Here is a 19475-nt window from a genome sequence, read left to right as displayed (position 1 = left end):
AAATATATCCCTAATACTTGTTTAATACTCAGGCATTATTAAAACCTGCCTTGCCCTCCAGTCAGTGCTGGAGTATTGTTTGTTGTATGCTGTGGACTCCCTGTTTAATGCAGTGCTCTGTTCATGCTTGTTATCTGGAGATACCATAGTTCATGCTGATGATTTCATGCTTTGTTCATGCTGGTCGTGCCTTGCCAAGTAAGTTTTGTTTATTTATGCCACAGTTAGCGACTTTTTGTTTCATGTCCATAGTTCAAACTAAGTGTTAGCTTTTGTTTCCTGCGTTAAGTTGTGCCTTCGCCTTGTGCGCCTTTTTGTTTTCACCTTTTTTTGAACATTAAAATCATGTTTTCTTGTACACCGCCTGTCATCTCTGCATCTTGGGGTTCGTCACCTCCACATCATGACACATGTAAATGTATAAAAATAAAAATGATTTGTACATTTTCAGAATATGCTAGGTCTATTTTTTTTTTTAAAAAAGTAAAAAGTTGACTTTATTTTTAAGTTATCATGCCATGCTTTTAACAGTTTGGCCCACTTGGGAATAGATTTTTGGCCATAAACATTCTTGAATCCTGATATGTATTTTGTATTTGCAGTATAACAGAGTAGTGATTCCATCCATCCATCCATTTTCTAACGTTTATTCCCTTCGGGGTCGCGGGGGGCGCTGGAGCCTATCTCAGCTACAAGAGTAGTGATTCAATTAAGAAAATAATGTGCACAGCATCATCATACATACCTGTCAACCATCTTGTTTTCTTTGGGAAAACTAGATCCACTCGACGTCCATTGCACCGGTCGCCTACATCTGCGGTCCCCTGCAAGGTTTCTCATTGTAATCCCATTTGGTTGAGTTTTTTCTTGCCCTGATGTGGGATCTGAGCCGAGGATGTCGTTGTGGCTTGTGTAGCCCTTTGAGACACTCGTGATTTAGGGCTGTATAAATCATCTTTGATTGATTGATTGATTGATTTGGGAAACTCCCATAGCAGTTTGCTCGGCAACACTTGGGCCACATTGGCATAACAGCTGCTAAATTCAGACCTTTAAAATAAAAGCACACCAGTTAGGGGACGGCGTGGCGCAGTGGAAGAGTGGCCGTGCGCAACCCGAGGGTCCCTGGTTCAATCCCCACCTAGTACCAACCTCGTCATGTCCGTTGTGTCCTGAGCAAGACACTTCACCCTTGCTCCTGATGGCTGCTGGTTGGCGCCTTGCATGGCAGCTCCCTCCATCAGTGTGTGAATGTGTGTGTGAATGGGTAAATGTGGAAGTAGTGTCAAAGCGCTTTGAGTACCTTGAAGGTAGAAAAGCGCTATACAAGTACAACCCATTTATTTATTTATTTACCAGTAGAAAAACATGGTTGCACACCCCACTAGTCTTTCTCGTGTGAGTTGGGTTTTTCTGTGTACTTCTGCTTCCTCCCACAGTCCAAAGACATGCATGTTAGGTTAATTTAGTGCTTCTGATTTATTTTCTGTTACACCCCCTAGGAAGAAGAAAACATTTTGGGCCCCCATCCCACTGATCATCAACATTAATTCAGTAGCACAATATACAAAACAGACCTACAAACAAAAATTAGTAAAACAATGTGTGCTTTTTTTTTTTGTATGAATGAAAATGAGTAAGTCAGGAATAATGGCTATAACGGGCATGTTTTGTAGTGCACAGCTTTTCGAAGCGGGGTTTGAAGCATCAACCTCCCTCCGGGGGTTCCGCCATACTATTTAAGAAGGACTGGGTTAATTGTAGACTGTAAATCAGGGATGTCCAAGTCATTATGGCTAAGGGGCCGCGTGGAGGAAAATCTATTCCCAAGTGGGCCGGACTGGTAAAAACATGGCATGATAATTTAAAAATAAAGTCAACTTTTTTTTTTTTACTTTGTTTAAAAATAGACCAAGCACATTGTAAAAATGTGCAAGTCATTTTTAAATTTAAAACTTTTTTTTTTTTTTACATGTTGTGGTTAATAGTATTCTGTCTTCATTTGAACAAATGATGTGATTATGTTCATCAGTCGAATAGGGGTCTGAGTCCAGTAGAGTTTTAAAATACCCCCATTGTTGTCAATTTTTAATCTATCAGAAAATGAAATGAATAATATTATTAAAATCAAATTACCGGATGTTATTAATATAATTTACTAATTTTATTAAACTGGCGATGAGGTGGCGACTTGTCCAGGGTGTCCCCCGCCTACCGCCCGAATGCAGCTGAGATAGGCTCCAGCACCCCCCGCTACCCCAAAAGGGACAAGCGGTAGAAAATGGATGGATGGATGGAATTTTCTTCAACTTATTTACTAACATCATGTGGTTTATCATCTACAACAAAACTTGTGAATTTAGACTCATTTCATTAATCACACATAAAGCTAGAAAGGGATACATATTACTTCAGCATATTTATGTCTGCCCACAAAATGTGTCCCGAGTCATAAGTACAATGCGAAATGTACAGATGATCAAAAACATTTATTTGGGTAGAAATGTCACAGGTTACATTACCAACAATATAATTGACAATCAAGGCATGAACATAACGATCCACATTTTGTATACTAATAAGCAGCGTAGGTACGTAGTGTCCAAACACGGAAGTGTTTTCTCCTCCAAGTATATTGCTGAGTATGTGGCCAAACAGCTCAATTTGTGTTTCATCTGACCACAGAACTGTCCTCCAGAAGGTCTTATCTTTGTCCATGTGATGTCAGATGAAACAAAAAATTACCTGTTTGGCCACAATACCCAGCAATATGTTTGGAGGAGAAAAGGTGAGGCCTTTAATAGCAAGAATACCATGCTTACTGTCAAGCATGGGAGTGGTAGTATTATGCTCTGGGCCTGTTTTACTGCCAATGGAACTGGTGCTTTAAATGGGACAATGAAAAAGGAGATTCTTCAGGACAACCTAAAATCATCAGCCCGGAGGTTGGGTCTTGGGCGCAGTTGGGTGTTCCAACAGAGCAATGACCCTAAACACATGTCAAAAGTGGTAAAGGAATGGCTAAATCAGACTAGAATTAAAGTTTTAGAATGGCCTTCCCAAAGTCCTGACCTAAACGTGTGGACAATGCTGAAAAATAAGTCCATGTCAGAAAACCAACAAATTTAGCTGAACTGCACCAATTTTGGCAAGAGGAGTGGTCAAAAATTCAACCAGAAGCTTGCCAGAAGCTTGTGGATGGCTACCAAAAGCGCCTTATTACAGTGAAACTTGCCAAGAGACATGTAACCAAATATTAACATTGCTGTATGTATACTTTTGACCCAGCAGATTTGGTCACATTTTCAGTAGACCCATAATAAATTCATAAGAGAACCAAACTTCATGAATGTTTTTTTGACCAACAAGTATGTGTTCCAATCACTCTATCACAAAACAATAAAAGTTGTAGAAATTATTGGAAACTCAAGACAGCCATGACATTGGGTTCTTTACAAGTGTATGTAAACTTTTGACCACAACTGTAGGTGTGAAAGGTTGTTTGTCAATGTGTGCCTTGTTATTGGCTGGCAGCCCATCCAGGGTGTATCCTGCTTGATGCCAGCTGGGATAGGCTTTGGCTTACCAGAGACACTAATGTTTAATAGTGTACAACATTACTGCATCATATCCAGCAGTATCTGGGGCGGTATAGCTATAGAGTGGCCGTGCCAGCAACTTGAGGGTTCCAGGTTCGATCCCCGCTTCCGCCATCCTCGTCACTGCAGTTGTGTCCTTGGGCAAGACACTTTACCCACCTGCTCCCAGTGCCACCCACACTGGTTTAAATGTAACTTAGATATTGGGTTTCACTATGTAAAGCGCTATGAGTCACTTGAGAAAAAGCGCTATATAAATGTAATTCACTTCACTTCACTGATAATGACTTTCATCTGGCTGCACAAGATAACCGAAATATTAGAAACAGCTCTCAGTCACCCAAAATTAGGTTCTTAGAATTTAATGAGGATGTAAAGCCATTGATCAATAGTGTGCTGGCAACTCAGCACCAATGGGCAATCACTTAGTGGAAGTTAAACGCTTATTTGTGTTTGGCTGCAGTGCTCTGAAGAGAAGCTCTCATCGACTTCTCTTAAGAACTACTGCACATATATTCATCTCTCACAAGTAAATGTAAACACCTCATCAATTCAATAAATATAGCATTTTTAGTGGTAGAGACGGCTGAATGGTTCGTGCAAAAATCAATTAGTCACACTAATAGTTTATCACCCAAACAATATGGCGGTGCTTGTGATTGCAAAGTCACTGATGCTTGCCAATTCCATCATTAGCAAGGTAACACAAAGTTTTAAACAGAATATGCCCCCCAGGCTTCACTGCTGTGATTGACAGGTTTTTATTTATTGCAACGGCCAAATGGCAGCCTCACAATATGTTGCTTTCATCTCTGAGTCATTTTTTTTGTTTCGTTCTCAGCAGTATGCGGCATTAAACGGGCACAGGTTCAGCAGATTCAACTGACAATTAGTTACGCAACAGTGATTTTTCTGGGCTTGGGACTTGATTAGGTTCTCTGATTTTCCGCCCTGCTGGAGGAAGCCAGCAAAAATGTCACGAGAGACAGCATTAGAACATTAAAAAGAAAGCAGCAAACAAAACAAAAAACAGTCAGATGCGTTGTGTTGTTTGTTTTGCATGGTTTCTGCTGGAGGAGCACATACTGAGTAATTGTGTTTGCTGCAAGATTCAAATGTGTCACGTCAAAGACTTTAAGGTGTAAGTCATCCAAACAGACGTGTGATGATGCACATTGTGTCCTGGACAATTCCTGTCTTGTCATAGTGTTTCCTCCTTGTCACTGTCAAGCCGGTTTTGAAAAACATGTTTGCATCATTGCATCGCTGAGTCTTAGATTATTTATACGACAATAATAAATGAATAAACTTTAAAAACTGCCTGTATTGTTAATAATGGCTTCATGATCAGCTTTTTTGTGATTGCTGTCAGCCTAAAAATAATTAATTTCTGAAAAAGCCACAGTTGTGGCTAATGTGCAAAGTTTTAAAGCTTTCTTTCCCCAATACATTGAATCAACTTGTAGTTTTATCATGTTGTTATTAATGTTTTAAATGTTCCTTGTAAACTTTAACCAAAAAAAGCTGAAGATTTCAGCAAAAATATGTGAGGCCGCACATAGTTTGTGAAAATGTGTTGAATTAGTGTGATAGCAACATCACAAATTCATGCAGGGACTGTTATAACGGGACGTTTGGCCCTGTAAATCATTAATTCCATTCTCATTGTTTTCTATGTGATAATATGATATATTTCATATTTTTTCACCAAAAAAATATATGCTTTGTTAAAATAACATGTGTAAAGGAAATTGGAGAAAAACTAATGCAATTGGAGAAAAACAATGAAAGCTGCCAGCAACGTTGCAACTCGGGGTTTACGCGAGTCTGCAGACACAAATTACGCATTCAGTCACATCCTTTCCAATGCCCGACTTACCATCAAAAGTTTCAGAAAGATCGGCACATGTGGAAGAAAGTTATGACCATTACAATTTTCCTCTTGTAGTGGAAAATTGGAAAATTGGAAAATTGGTGTCGATAACAATGTGGAAGGAGATCTGATCATCTGAAGCGAAGTAATAACAGTTTGATGGTTGATGGGGAGGAGCAGTTTTTGCCGCCAGGCTCGGGCCTCCATTAATAGGTGCTAATAGGTACTGACCCATCCGGCACTTCAGGGTGTCATCATCATTTCTACCAATTTTGATCAAGATCTAAATTTGTTGAGCCAAGTTAGAAATGTTGAAAGTTCCTATGTCGTAGGCACAATCTTTCGCAATTTATCATCACCCATCAGTTTAGTGCAGTGGTTCTTAACCTTGTTTGAGATACCGAACCACACCAGTTTCATATGCGCATTCACCAAACGCTTCTTTAGTGAAAAATAAAATGTTTTTTTTTCAAATTCAAGACAAAGTTATGTTTTTTTACTGGTGCACAAAATGAACCGTGAATCAACATCACCTTGTTCAAAGAACAAAACCAACACAGTGCATAAACTCACAACATGCAAATCAGTCTGACTTCTGCTGTTGCCGTATCCATAAAGCCGATAAGGAGAAGTTTTTATTTACACGATGAGTTGGGTGTGTCTTGACCTCCGCGGCGGAGGCTCCGTTGAACCCTTGAGGCTGACTCACCGAACCCCTAGGGTTCGATCGAACCCAGATTAAAGAACCACTGGTTTAGTGTCTGTCATTTTAACTGTGGCTCATTTGTTTTAAGACCCTAGGATGAGTTTGTTAATGTTTAGGCCTAAAAATTCTAGAAACTTTTAATGTGCATCCTGTCATGATAAACGTCTCCAGCGATTTTTGGGATGATACCGGAACCTGGTGGCATGGGCTAATTTTTTTTCTTCCAATTTTAAAGGGGGCGCGAGAGAGACAATTTGAAAATGTTGCCAGACTCAACGCACTTGAACCATCTAGTGAGTTTTCATGCATGTTAAGGGCCTCAAAAATGCCATCTAAGTAGGAGAATAATATAAATCATAGCCTTTGCTGCCCGGGCCCTAACTTTTACAGGAAATGCATCGTACTGTTGATAAGAAGGGCAGAGGCAAACTAGGCGGAACTCATTCAAAAGCTAATAGCTTTCAGGAATTTTACAAAAATTATGCACACAACACTGATGACCGGGCACAGACTTTTAAAATGTAATACGTGTTATGTAAGATTATTAAGGATAAACCAAGGCCGAAAACCAAAACACCCCTAATAAGTTATGGCAGTTATTTTTACCATTGCTTCTAGGGTTATGGTCGTGTACTAACCTCATTAAAATCCAAATTTTGCATGTATTTAGTTTTAAAGACCATTTTTAAGCTGCTTTCTGACTGTCTCTTAAAAACGCACCGTTTAGTATTTACGTGCCAAAGCCTTTCTCCAGGCCAAGACCCCTTCGACTGTGTCCCTACCCCATCAGTCATTTTGTAGTTTTCAAATTTATACGCTAGTTTTTATTAGAAATGGCTACAATTTACTTCATACTGGGAAAACTGGGTCAATTATGTCACGCCCCATGAGCCTGATTTTAATTTCTCGAATTAGTGATCGTACTGTTTATACTCTTTTATTTTGTTTCTGATTAAATGATAAATGGGTTGTACTTGTATAGCGCTTTTCTACCTTCAAGGTACTCAAAGCGCTTTGACACTACTTCCACATTTACCCATTCACACACACATTCACACACTGATGGAGGGAGCTGCCATGCAAGGCGCTAACCAGCACCCATCAGGAGCAAGGGTGAAGTGTCTTGCTCAGGACACAACGGACATGACGAGGTTGGTACTAGGTGGGGATTGAACCAGGGACCCTCGGGTCTGATTATTATTAATAATAATTTATTATTATTATTATTTTTTTTCTTTATTTAATTCATCCATCTGTAAATATTATTATTATTTTGTTTTCCTGCTGTTTTTTTTTTTTTTACATTTAGGGCAGACAACAGATATATGATGTATGTAAATATGATGTAATGGATAGGAATGTCTGATGCTGGATGTCAATAAAAATTAAATGAAAAAAAAAGAAAAAAAGAAATGGCTACAGCGTAGGATTTTAGCATGCAGCCATATATGTACGAGCCAGTCTGCCTCACAACAAGAGGGTAGAGAAAAAGAAAAAAGGTATCTCAAATGCTAGTTTTTTATTTCTTTCAGTCCATAAAGCTTTAAGTATATAAGCTACGTGTTAGCATAATGTCTGTCTCCCTATTTGAAGCAACTTTATACATCCTTGCAGGAAAATAGCATTATAAGTAGCCTGTTTATATCTCATCTATTATAGTATGGAGTCCTGTTGCGCTAACACTACAAGCTAACAATGCTAAATGTCTTACGCATCATTTGTTGATCTACTCTTAGTAGATTTACCGCTTCATTGTATCCACTGTTGCAATGAATTGTAGGAACTGTCTCAGCGATTAAATGTAAATTTGTACATTGTGAGATCTTCGTATATCGACGTAACGGACGACGTAGTCAAGGCAAAATCTTTGGAAATTGTAAACGGCTTGTATTGGAACAAGGCAAAAATAGTTTTATTAATATCGCCGCCATGCTTCCATGGTTTGAATTAAAATTTTAAGGACTTATTGGGATCCAAGCTGCACAAGAACACGTGCCAACAGGTAAGAAAAGTTGGTTTTGCATAATAAGTCCCTTTTAAGTTTAAGCGACATGGATTAACATCAGAGTGTATGTGTTTGTGCACGTGTGTGTGTGTGTGCGTGTGTGTGCATGAGTGTGTGTATGCTAGAGACACAGAGACCAAAAGAGTGGATGACTAACAAGAGGGTTCACTCCGTTCATTTAATTCTGCAAAGACTGAACCCTCTTGCGGCCGGTTTGAAAGCGATAGACAATAAAAAAAGAACATGCACGGACATGGAGGTTATGTATCTCTGGGGTTTGTAAGTGTCTGTTTGATAGTCAGGTAGTAAAATAACTAAAACATGTTATGGGCAAATGATGACTTATCTTTCAGGAAATGTCTGAAAAAAAATCCTGTTCCAAATCAGCTGGTCCTTATCCCATTTCTAAGGATTATTTGCCACTGCATTGGTGATAAGGTCTGGCAGAGGTCTGTGCTCTCCGAGTGTTTTTCTACTTACATTATAGTTTTTGTGAACTGGACAATACATGGTTTAAGAGGGAACAGACACAGAGGAATGAGAAAACACAGAAGATAGCAGTGGTCACATTACCATTACATCTCAGCTAACATCATCACCTGAAGTTCTTTGAATATGTTTATAAATGAAATGTTACATCAGTTTGCATCAGCCAATGCCAATAATGTTGCTTGTTCTTCAGGATCACTGGACACCTGCACTAATTCCCAGTACATGTGCAAGGTGGGGATGTGAAATGAGTTAGAAAAGCACACGTGTGCAATAACACTCGTTACTTGGAGATACTCTAATGTCTCTCGCATGATGAGACAAGGTGGCGTAAACAAGTCAATGTAACGCTGCACAGAGGAAGGACCTATGTCAATGTCTATGGATATTCTCATTCATCCAGGTCAGGGCATTCTTTTTTTTTTGTCCTGTGCAGCCACTCAGGCAAATCATATTATTTCATGTAGATGTCCATATCTGCTGCACAGATTTACTTTACAAAAGAAGTGTGGGATACTTCTTTTGTTGCCTTATGTGTATTTGACTTTATTAAATGGATTTATATTAATGTTTGGCACAGCCGGAGCGGAGCAGAATGGGATAGAAAGAAGAAAAAAAGGAAAACAGAGGGGGAAATTGTGGGGAAAAGAGGAGGATAAGACAGAGAGACAACAACAACAACAGCAAAACATCGGCAAATATGTTACGAAAGGTGATAGCAAAGAAGCAGTTAGTGAAGTAAATATTAATAACACAGAAATGACAATGAACATTTTTGCATTACAAATGGAGCAATAAAAAATGAATAAATAAAAATACCAATAGAAATAGCACCATTGATAATGAATAATAATAATTACCGCTATTATCAACAATACAATTGTTTCAAATGCAACAATACATATATGTAATGACTACTTGAATTACAAAATAAAGCAGTTAAATGGAGACGACGAAAGAGAAGCGAACTGTATTAACCTTGTAGATTGTTATAGTAACAATAGGTTCAGCTTTATCAGTGTGCCGTGTTTTACCCAGTTTCCCTTAGGGGAATAACATTAATATATGTTTGATGAAACGTGATTAAATGCATGAGTGTATGAACGCATATGTGTTTGTGTATGTATATATGTATGTTTGTACAGTGAATGTGCGTGTGGATGTATGCTCTGTGAGTGTGTATGTATGTACTGTATTTGTGTATGTATGTGGGAGCATATGTATGTATGAATAAATGTGTGTATGTGAGTATATGTGCGGTAGCCAAAGTACGGCCCCAGCCACCCAGAGAGCCCAACTCAAAACAGCAGGTGCGGTGTCCCAGGGAACAAGAGAACACCGTCCATGCAGTAAAGCCGGCCAACAACAGGACCAGTGGCAGGCCGTAGACAGACGCCCCTGGCAGATAACAAGGCACGGGACAAGCAGGGGACAGCCAACTCCAAATCTAGCGAGAGACCACAACCTACGTGGGCAGAAATACGGGACACCCCGCCCCGAGGGGGCCTAGAGACTCCCCGCAGCCAGACAGGAAGAATGCCCCACCCCACCAGCAATCGGGCCACCACAAGCCCGACCCCCCCCCCCCCCCAGGAGAACACGGCAGGGCCCGCCCCAGGCCGCCCCATCCAAGTCGGCTGTCGCAGGACCGCCCAGCACGGGGACACAGGAATCACCCACCCCACCTGCGGGGACCAATGGAGATGGAACATCCAGCAACTGCCCTGGCGGATCGTCCCCCTGAGGAAAGAGGAAGAGAAAAGAAAGAAAAGAAAAAAAGGAGACACACTGACATACAAGGTTACTACCCCAGCAGCTGGCTGCCTTGCAACACTGCAGAATACTATCCAGCACACCGAGCTGCCATAGTAGACGCGGGCACTACACCCAGCAGGCCCCAACCAAGACTGGCACCCGTAAGGGGTAGACAGCGGAAATTGGGGGTCCCAGACATGCAGCCCGCAGCCTGAGACGCTGGACAAGCAGGCCCTTAGAGCGCCCCAAAATTTTTATATATATATATATACATACATACATAGGATAGCATAGAATAGGACTTTGTTGTCATTGCACAAGTACAATTAAACTATGTTTTCAGCACAAGATTAAACAAACAAACAGTGTACAGGGTTACAGAACAGGAACGCTGATGGGTCGCCAAAGACGCCCCGTAAAAGATAAGAAAAAGGTAAAACGCTAGGAAAGAAGATGAGTGAAAAAATACAATCTAGACTGGGCTCCTAAGGGGGCCTAGTCTGGAGTGGGAAAAAACCTCTATGCAATGCACACATAAACACGGTACATTTAATCACAACAACTCGCAACAGAGGGGCGGGGAGTTGGGGCCCTGGAGGGCGACTGCTGCTATGAAGCTCTGCCAGCCGTCCATCACCCCGGGGGGAAACAAGCGGTGGTGAAGGCGTGGGGTGGGGGAGGGGGCGTTTGTGTGTATGTGCCCATTGTCTTGGGTGTGATGATGATAGACTGGGGCCGTTCTGCATGCAAGCAAAAGTTCGACTCCAAGTGTCGTTGAGGAGGGAGGGAGGTCAAAAGCGTCCATCATTGAGGTGTCCTCGGGGGTGTTTTTAGAACAGCCTGTTCTTGTTGTTCACAGCGTCAAGGCCATTCGAGGGAGTCAAATCGTATATTAGGATGTTTGTTTTCCGCGAGCAGACAATACAATGACTTGTCTGTTCTATTCGTCCATGCTGGCTGCTCTCAAATTAAATTTTTCCTTTTCAGCGAGCTTCTCCATGATGTGATCCATCTTGCGATTCAGTTCAGAAATCGCCACAGTCTGTGATCCAGCAGCCCGGCCCAAACCTTCCATTGTGACGAACAGCCTTTGGGCTCCTTGAGTGGCTGCCATCATCTTACGAATTTGAAGATACACCGGAGTAATGCCCAGCCCAATCAGCAGGTGCCCCGCAATCACGGTTCCAAATAGGTAGATGTCTTCCACGTCCTCGATGGAAAAGACTGAGAGGCACATGATTCTCCATTTATCCCAGGAATCTTTCACATACCCCGCAGCAATGGTTCCATCAGGGCAGCCAGGCTCCCCCGAACCTCTTGTCCTCGTCGAAAAGATGTTTTCAATTGCGTTGAGAGTCCAGCTGATTATTTCCACGTCTGATGTTTAGATTTGGAGGACAGCGCAAAGAAAGAGGATTCAAAAATGTTCAGACAAGACAAAACAAAGAGAGCAAGCTGGAAGAAGAAGGCAGCGGAAAAAAATGTGACCGCCCTCACCAGAGGCAAGGGACAACCCAGACAAGCCCACACCCAGAGGACGGGCAGGCCCGGGCCGACACCCAACAAGCCAACCAACATGACAACAAACAAAAATCTCAGAGCATTCAATCGATCGCAACTGGACTGTTTGGTTTGTCTCAGAAAACTTTTTGTTTCTTATCCGAGTAGGCTTCATCAGTTCATGCTCATAGACTTAGATAGGTCAGATCTAGTCTTGGAGTTAGATTGGTCAGATCTAGTCTTGGACTTAGATAGGTCAGAACTAGTCTTGGAGTTAGATTGGTCAGATCTAGTCCAGCTGCATACGTACATGGTTGGAGAGATAAAAAAAAACCAAAAATGTTAAATGACAGTTCAGGGAAAAAAGAACATGTTTAAGCATTTAAGTGGGATGCATGTAGGTCATTAGGCTCGAACAAGTCAATTCAACCATCCTCCAAAGGCACTACTAAACTGAGAGCAGTGACATAACAAGATGGATCATTCAGGTGAAGAAAGGTTATCAACTGAACTGCAAAAGAAAAGCCAATAAGAGTAAAAAAGAACAAGGAGCCATACTGAGATGAAGAAACAGTTTAAGGGAAAGTTCGTTTGAACAGAGGAAAAAGGAGCTTAGTGATATGTCTGGCATGGAACTGGGGTTGTCAAGGAAACAGTCTCTCTGTTAGAACTGCTATTGAAAGGGAGGAGTGAGGCCATCTCTCTAACTGTGCTGCACACCCTTTGGGAAGTCTGCTGCGCTCACTCAAATGCCTTCAAATGTTCAGCATCAGCGTCACGCTGTTCAGCTGAAACCAAGCTAGCAGCTCCTTGATTATGTTTATTGGCATGGACATAATTAGATATTGGAGGCCGTCTGTATGAAAGATGAAGTGCATATTAATTAATTAAATGAATAAATGGCAAATGTGGAACCTCTTAGTTCACCGGGGTATTAGGCTTGCATTTTCCTGTATTTTGAAGCAAAAGCATGTGACTCCATTTGAGCTGGAAAGGGACACACTTTGTTGTGTACTTGTGTTATCAAAAATAGTCTGTAAAATTATAATCACGTTGCTCACCTATCAAAGTCATTGCGATTTTTCTGGAACATTCTTAAATTTACTTTGCATCGACTGTCATTCTGCCTCAGCTTAATGCACCACCTAGATTCTGCTCTTTGGACTCCAACTTTTTTTTTTTTTTACGGCAGTGACATTTTGGCAGTTAAAAAAAGAAGCTAAGGGGTTCGGAGCTTGTTTTCGTCCGACGGGGAAGCTACATGTGGCTATCACACTGGAGTAGGGATGCCAACCCTCTAAAATAAATAAGAATAACCTTGCAAGGCTTGCCGACTCGATTTGTTTTTGCCTCTTTCATTTGTGTGTAATGAATTTTATACTTTCCACATTGGTTACATGGAGGCAACTGCACTCTTCTTGTTTGTTGAAGACCAATATTTTTTAGGTAGGTAGGTCTTTATTGTCATTGCACAAGTACACCAAAACTTTGTTTTCAGCACAAACCCGTTCAAGATTAGACAAACAAACAGTGTACAGGGTTACAGAACAGGAACGCTGATGGGTCGCCACACGGCGACCCGTAAAAGATGGGGAAAAAGGTAAAACGCTGAGGAAGGATGAGTAAAAAAATACAATCTAGACTGGGGGCCCAGTCTGGAGTGGGAAAAAACCTCCATAGCAATGCACATATACATATTACAACGTACATCTTGAGATATCTAGCAACAGAGGGAAGGGAGTGCGGGGTCATGGTCGTAGGCTGCAGCTCTCAGCGCTGACCATCCTTTCATCACCCCTATGGGATTTGTATTGAGGGCGTTGGGTTGGATGGGGAGGGGGGGGGGGGGGGGGGGGGGGGGGCTCGAAGCCAGGGAAACAATCCAAGTTACAATGTTTTGTATGCGAGTGCAAATAAAATTAGCTTTTCACTCTAAATTGTCTATGACTGGTCCTCCAAAATCCTGCGGGGGCAGACAGTCCGATGTTATCCAAATCACAAGAGTGTCCACAGTTTTTACCGCATCCTCCAATCATTCGTGGCAGCTTTGGGGTACTTTGAAGACTGCCAGCAACTTCCAATTTGTGGACAAACCAGAGCAACGCTTACTCCAATCAGCAGATGTCCTGTTGTCATAATTACAAATCGGTAGTATCTTCACGTCCTCGACAGAAAAGGGTCGCCAGGCACGCGGCACTCCTTCTTCTCCCAAGAGTCCGTGGTGTGTCCAGCAACAACCACTTCGTCACGACAAGCAGGTTCCCTCAAACCCAAGATCTTGTCAATTTCGTTGAGGCCAGTTAAATAGTTCCAATGTTTAGATTTGGAGAGCAGTGCAAAAAGAGGCAACAAGAAAGTTAAGACAAGACAAAGAAGCAAGCAGGAGAGATCAGGGAGAGGAAAGGGGAGCGTCCACCCTCGATGAGTGCCAGAGAGAAAAATCTCTGAGTTACTATTTCATTCCAAACAGATGCGCAGGATTTGGAGTTATACGGATTCATGGTCAACACATTTCAAACAAATTGTTTATTAATCTTGTTTTTGGTGCAAAGTAACAAAATTAACCGAATAATATAAGTATTATTTAAAATAGAAATAGTTCCTGCTTAACAGAATAAAAATAAACATATAACTTTAACAAGCATTTGTCCTGCTTAACTTAAAAGAGTACACATCCAGTGTGCAGCTAAATAATAGAGTACGGTAAGTTGTTTCTTACAACTATTATTATCATTGGAGGATGAGGAATATCTTAAAATGCTACACTTCACGCCTCAGGACTATATGCTCACCGCAAACTAGAGCTATTGAATGTTAACAGAGGTGAGCGGATCGATACAAATATTGACAATAATAATACAGAGCATGTAATTAATATATGGTTGATTGGTTTGATATTTTTTATCATCAAAAAAAATCTCAAGTCGTTTTTGTTAGTGTTTACAAACTCAGGAAATAAATCCCAGGAGATGGTACGGTTTAAGGGCAAAGACCAAATTATTTAAATCCGAGCCAATAGTAGGTAATCATTTTAATATTTAATTGACATTGTTACACCACCATCCTGTGCTTTTGTCTGATTATAATTGTAATCGGAATCAAATCCTTCATTGACGTTAAAGATATGAAGCATCAGTATCAGCATTCATATGGCCAATATTTCCCCTGTAACTACTTGGTATTGTATCGATACCCACATTTGTAATATTGCCCAGAACTAATGCAAAGTATTCAAACAAGAGAATAAGATAAAACCATGTTACAACCGAAATTAAGCAGTAGGTTAACAGTAAATTAGAAAGTTGATTAATAAGAGTTTTACAAATCATACAATAAGAGTTTGACAAAGTATACAACCAGAAATGATGCAATTTGTTACCGCATACATCAGTAGCCAAATTAGGAGCCTTTGTATCCTGTTTTGATACGGTTTTATTATCATTTACACACCAAATAGTATATTGTGATATGTATTGTTATCGCAGGAGGCGGCAGTATATTTTGTGAGAAAGATTTTAGGCCACATCGCCCATGTCAAGATTATGTTAGCCAGAGTAGGATACCAACACAGAGCAGAAAAATAAATACAACTAATAACAAAAAGAGCACTCAAAAAAGGAGTGTGTCACGATGGGGGGGTCGCAGCTTGCTGCGGGGTCGTTCTCCCAGAAATGCAGACGGACTACTCCGGACATGGCGTGCAGGTAAAAACGTGATTTATTCTTAACGAAATCAAAGGAGCACAAAACAGAAAGCAAGCCGACAGAATAACGTGCCTGATCGCACTTGAAGCTAAACTAAAACTTAGCATAAACTATGGATGAGAAAAACTTACTATCAGTAGCAGGAACAAACAAAAACTTACTTGTCAAGGGATGGAACGAGCAGAAAGAACAGAGGCATTGCATGAAACAATGACGCCAGGCCGACTGACTGGCAAAGGCAGGCTTAAATAATGCCTCTGATTAGTGCTCGGGTAGCAGGTGAGCGGCCGAACACTAATCAGAGACAGGTGAACATAATTAGCAACCAAAACAAACTCAGGGAGGTACACACACAGGAACTAAGGAGTCCAAAACTAACAGAACATAACTACACAAAACATGATCTAGACCACAGATCATGACAGAGCCCCCCCCCCCCATAAGGACAGATTCTAGATGTCCCAAAAAAAACAAAAAACAAAAAAACAAGCAGGGTCAAAAGTCACGGGAGGGCGGAAGGAGGACTTGGTGGTGGGTCGCCAGACCAAGTGTCCCCGAATCCACCGAGGACAAGTCAAGTGGCGGCGGCGAGTGGAACGCCGCTGCAGCAGACGAGGCGGGCGACCCGGCAACGGCCACATCCGTGGCCGACGGGGAGGTGGGCGTACTTGGCGTGGCGGACGACCAGGGAGCGGCCACATCGGTGGTCGACGGGAAGGTGGGCGCGTCGGCGTCGTCTTCGTGGCAGGCTTGGAAACAGATGATGAGTCAGGCGTGCACGCAGCAGCAGACGAGTCAGGCGTGGACGCAGCAGCAGACGAGTCAGGCGTGGTAGCAGCAGCAGACGAGTCAGGCGTGGTAGCAGCAGCAGGCGAGTCAGGCGTGGTAGCAGCAGTAGGCGAGTCAGGCGTGGGTTCGACAGGCGGCGAAGCTTGGCGTGGTGCAGGTACAGGCGGCGAAGCTTGGCGTGGTGCAGGTACAGGAGGCGAAGCTTAGCGTGGTGAAGGTACAGGAGGCAAAGCTTGGCGTGGTGAAGGTACAGGAGGCAAAGCTTGGCGTGGTGCAGGTACAGGAGGTGAAGCTTGGCGTGGTGCAGGTACAGGAGGCGAAGCTCTGCGTGGTGCAGGTACAGGAGGCGAAGCTTGGCGTGTCAGCCGAGGTGCAGGAACAGGTGTCAGCCGAGGTGCAGGAACAGGTGCCAGCCAAGGAGCAGGAACTGGAGCTTGAGGAGCAGGAACTGGAGCTTGAGCCAGCCGAAGAGCAGGAACTGGAACAGATGCTAGCCGAGGAGCAGGAACTGGAACTGGTGCTGAGGAGGGTGGAGTCTGCAGGCCCACCGGAGATGATGGTGGCGTCTGCAGGCCCACCGGAGATGATGGTGGCGTCTGCAGGCCCACCCGGGCTGAGGTTAGCCATGACCTTGGCGGAGGTGGCCTAACTGGGGGTTGCGGCTTGGCATGCCAATGGACTGGTGGTGGCGGCCAGGCTGGAGGTTGCTGCCTGGCTGGGCGCAGCTGAGTCACCCCACTAGCACAGCTCCCGGCCCTAGCCCCCCCCTCAAAGAGCGGATACCAGACGTGCTCCCTGCGGTCTGGAACTCTCTTTAGGGGTGGGTGGAGGGAGGTCAGGAGGGGGGTAGACTCCTCCCCTTTAAATTGTCCAAAATGTCCCTCGTCGACCCCCACCTGAAGTTGTGTGGGCGGACAAAAGGAACATGTCTGTGATGTGGGCGGGGCTTGGGTCACTGGGGGCGGAGCTTGAAACTTAGGAGGTGGCGTGCTGTGTACCGGAGGAGGAGTCTGAGAGAGTGGCGCGTCATGGCAGCGAAGTGAAGCCCTTTTGGGCGGCTTCCGTCTTCGCTGACGCGTCTGGTACTGCGGAGGTGTGGCAATGTCCTCGGGCCATACGGAGTTGATTGGGATCAACTTTCCGTTAGGACCCCACATCAGGTCCTGGCGCTCCAAGGGGGAATAGCGGAGAGTCTCCGCCTCCATTGCTTCCAAATCTATCCACGTACCTATGTCCAGCTCCTCGGAGTCCGTTGCGGAAGAACTGTATGCTGCCGTCATTCTGTCACGATGGGGGGGTCGCAGCTTGCTGCGGGGTTGTTCTCCCAGAAATGCAGACTGACTACTCCGGACATGGCGTGCAGGTAAAAACATGATTTATTCTTAACGAAATCAAAGGAGTACAAAACAGAAAGCAAGCCGACAGAATAACGTGTCTGATCGCACTTGAAGCTAAACTAAAACTTAGCATAAACTATGGATGAGAAAAACTTACTATCAGTAGCAGGAACAAACAAAAACTTACTTGTCAAGGCATGGAACGAGCAGAAAGAACAGAGGCATTGCATGAAACAAATAATGACGTCAGGCCGACTGACTGGCAAAGGCAGGCTTAAATAATGCCTCTGATTAGTGCTCGGGTAGCAGGTGAGCGGCCGAACACTAATCAGAGACAGGTGAACATAATTAGCAACCATGGCAACCAAAGCAAACTCAGGGAGGTGCACACACAGGATCTATGGAGTCCAAAACTAACAGAACATAACTACACAAAACATGATCACAGATCATGACAGAGTGAGGACAAAATAACCAAGGATGCACAATTACAGTGTGAGTGACAAAAATAGCACACTTTATTCAGTGGCACTTCTTTTTTTTACAGAAAAATGTCACAGTGTTAAAAAAAAATCTAATTTTGAGTCTAATTGCCAGAAACTAGGCAGACAACTCTTGCTAGCTGCTGCCAAGCTGAGGCAGAATGGCAGACAAGGCAAAACAAGTAAACAAAAAAATGCTAGAAAAGTTAAAATGCAATGACGTTTTTAGGTGAACGATCAGACTCACTCAGATTGATTGGCTTAGGCCATGTCTACACTAAGTCGCTTAACCCCTTAAACAAATTATTATTTAGCCTTAGCCCCGTTTCAGCCACACTAAACCAGCGTTTAAAGGCCTACTGAAATGCGATTTTCTTATTTAAACGGGGATAGCAGGTCCATTCTATGTGTCATACTTGATCATTTCGCGATATTGCCATATTTTTGCTGAAAGGATTTAGTAGAGAACATCGACGATAAAGTTCGCATCTTTTGGTTGCTGATAAAAAAGCCTTGCCTGTACCAAAAGTAGCAGACGATATGCGCGTGACGTCACAGGTTGTGGAGCTCCTCACATCCGCACATTGTTTACAATCATGTCCACCAGCAGCGAGAGCGATTCGGACCGAGAAAGTGACGATTTTCCCATTAATTTGAGCGAGGATGAAAGATTTGTGGATGAGGAAAGTGATAGTGACGGACTGGAGGGCAGTGGGAGCGATTCAGATAGGGAAGATGCTGTGAGAGGCGGGTGGGACCTGATATTCAGCTGGGAATGACTAAAACAGTAAATAAACACTAGACATATATATACTCTATTAGCCACAACACAACCAGGCTTATATTTAATATGCCACAAATGAATCCCGCATAACAAACACCTCCCCCCTCCCGTCCATATAACCCACAGCCCAAAGTACCGTTCACCTCCCCAAAGTTCATACAGCACATATATTTCCCCAAAGTCCCCAAAGTTACGTACGTGACATGCACATAGCGGCACGCACGTACGGGCAAGCGATCAAATGTTTGGAAGCGTACTCACAGTACCGTGTCTGCGTATCCAACTCAAAGTCCTCCTGGTAAGAGTCTCTGTTTTCCCAGTTCTCCACAGGCCAATGGTAAAGCTTGACTGTCATCTTTCGGGAATGTAAACGATGAAACACCGGCCGTGTTTGTGTTGCTGAAGTCGGCCGCAATACACCGCTTCCCTCCTACAGCTTTCTTCTTTGCTGT

Source organism: Nerophis lumbriciformis, linkage group LG04 (genome assembly GCF_033978685.3).
Source record: "Nerophis lumbriciformis linkage group LG04, RoL_Nlum_v2.1, whole genome shotgun sequence".
Taxonomy (NCBI): Eukaryota; Metazoa; Chordata; class Actinopteri; order Syngnathiformes; family Syngnathidae; genus Nerophis; species Nerophis lumbriciformis.
This window is presented reverse-complemented; position numbering follows the sequence as displayed.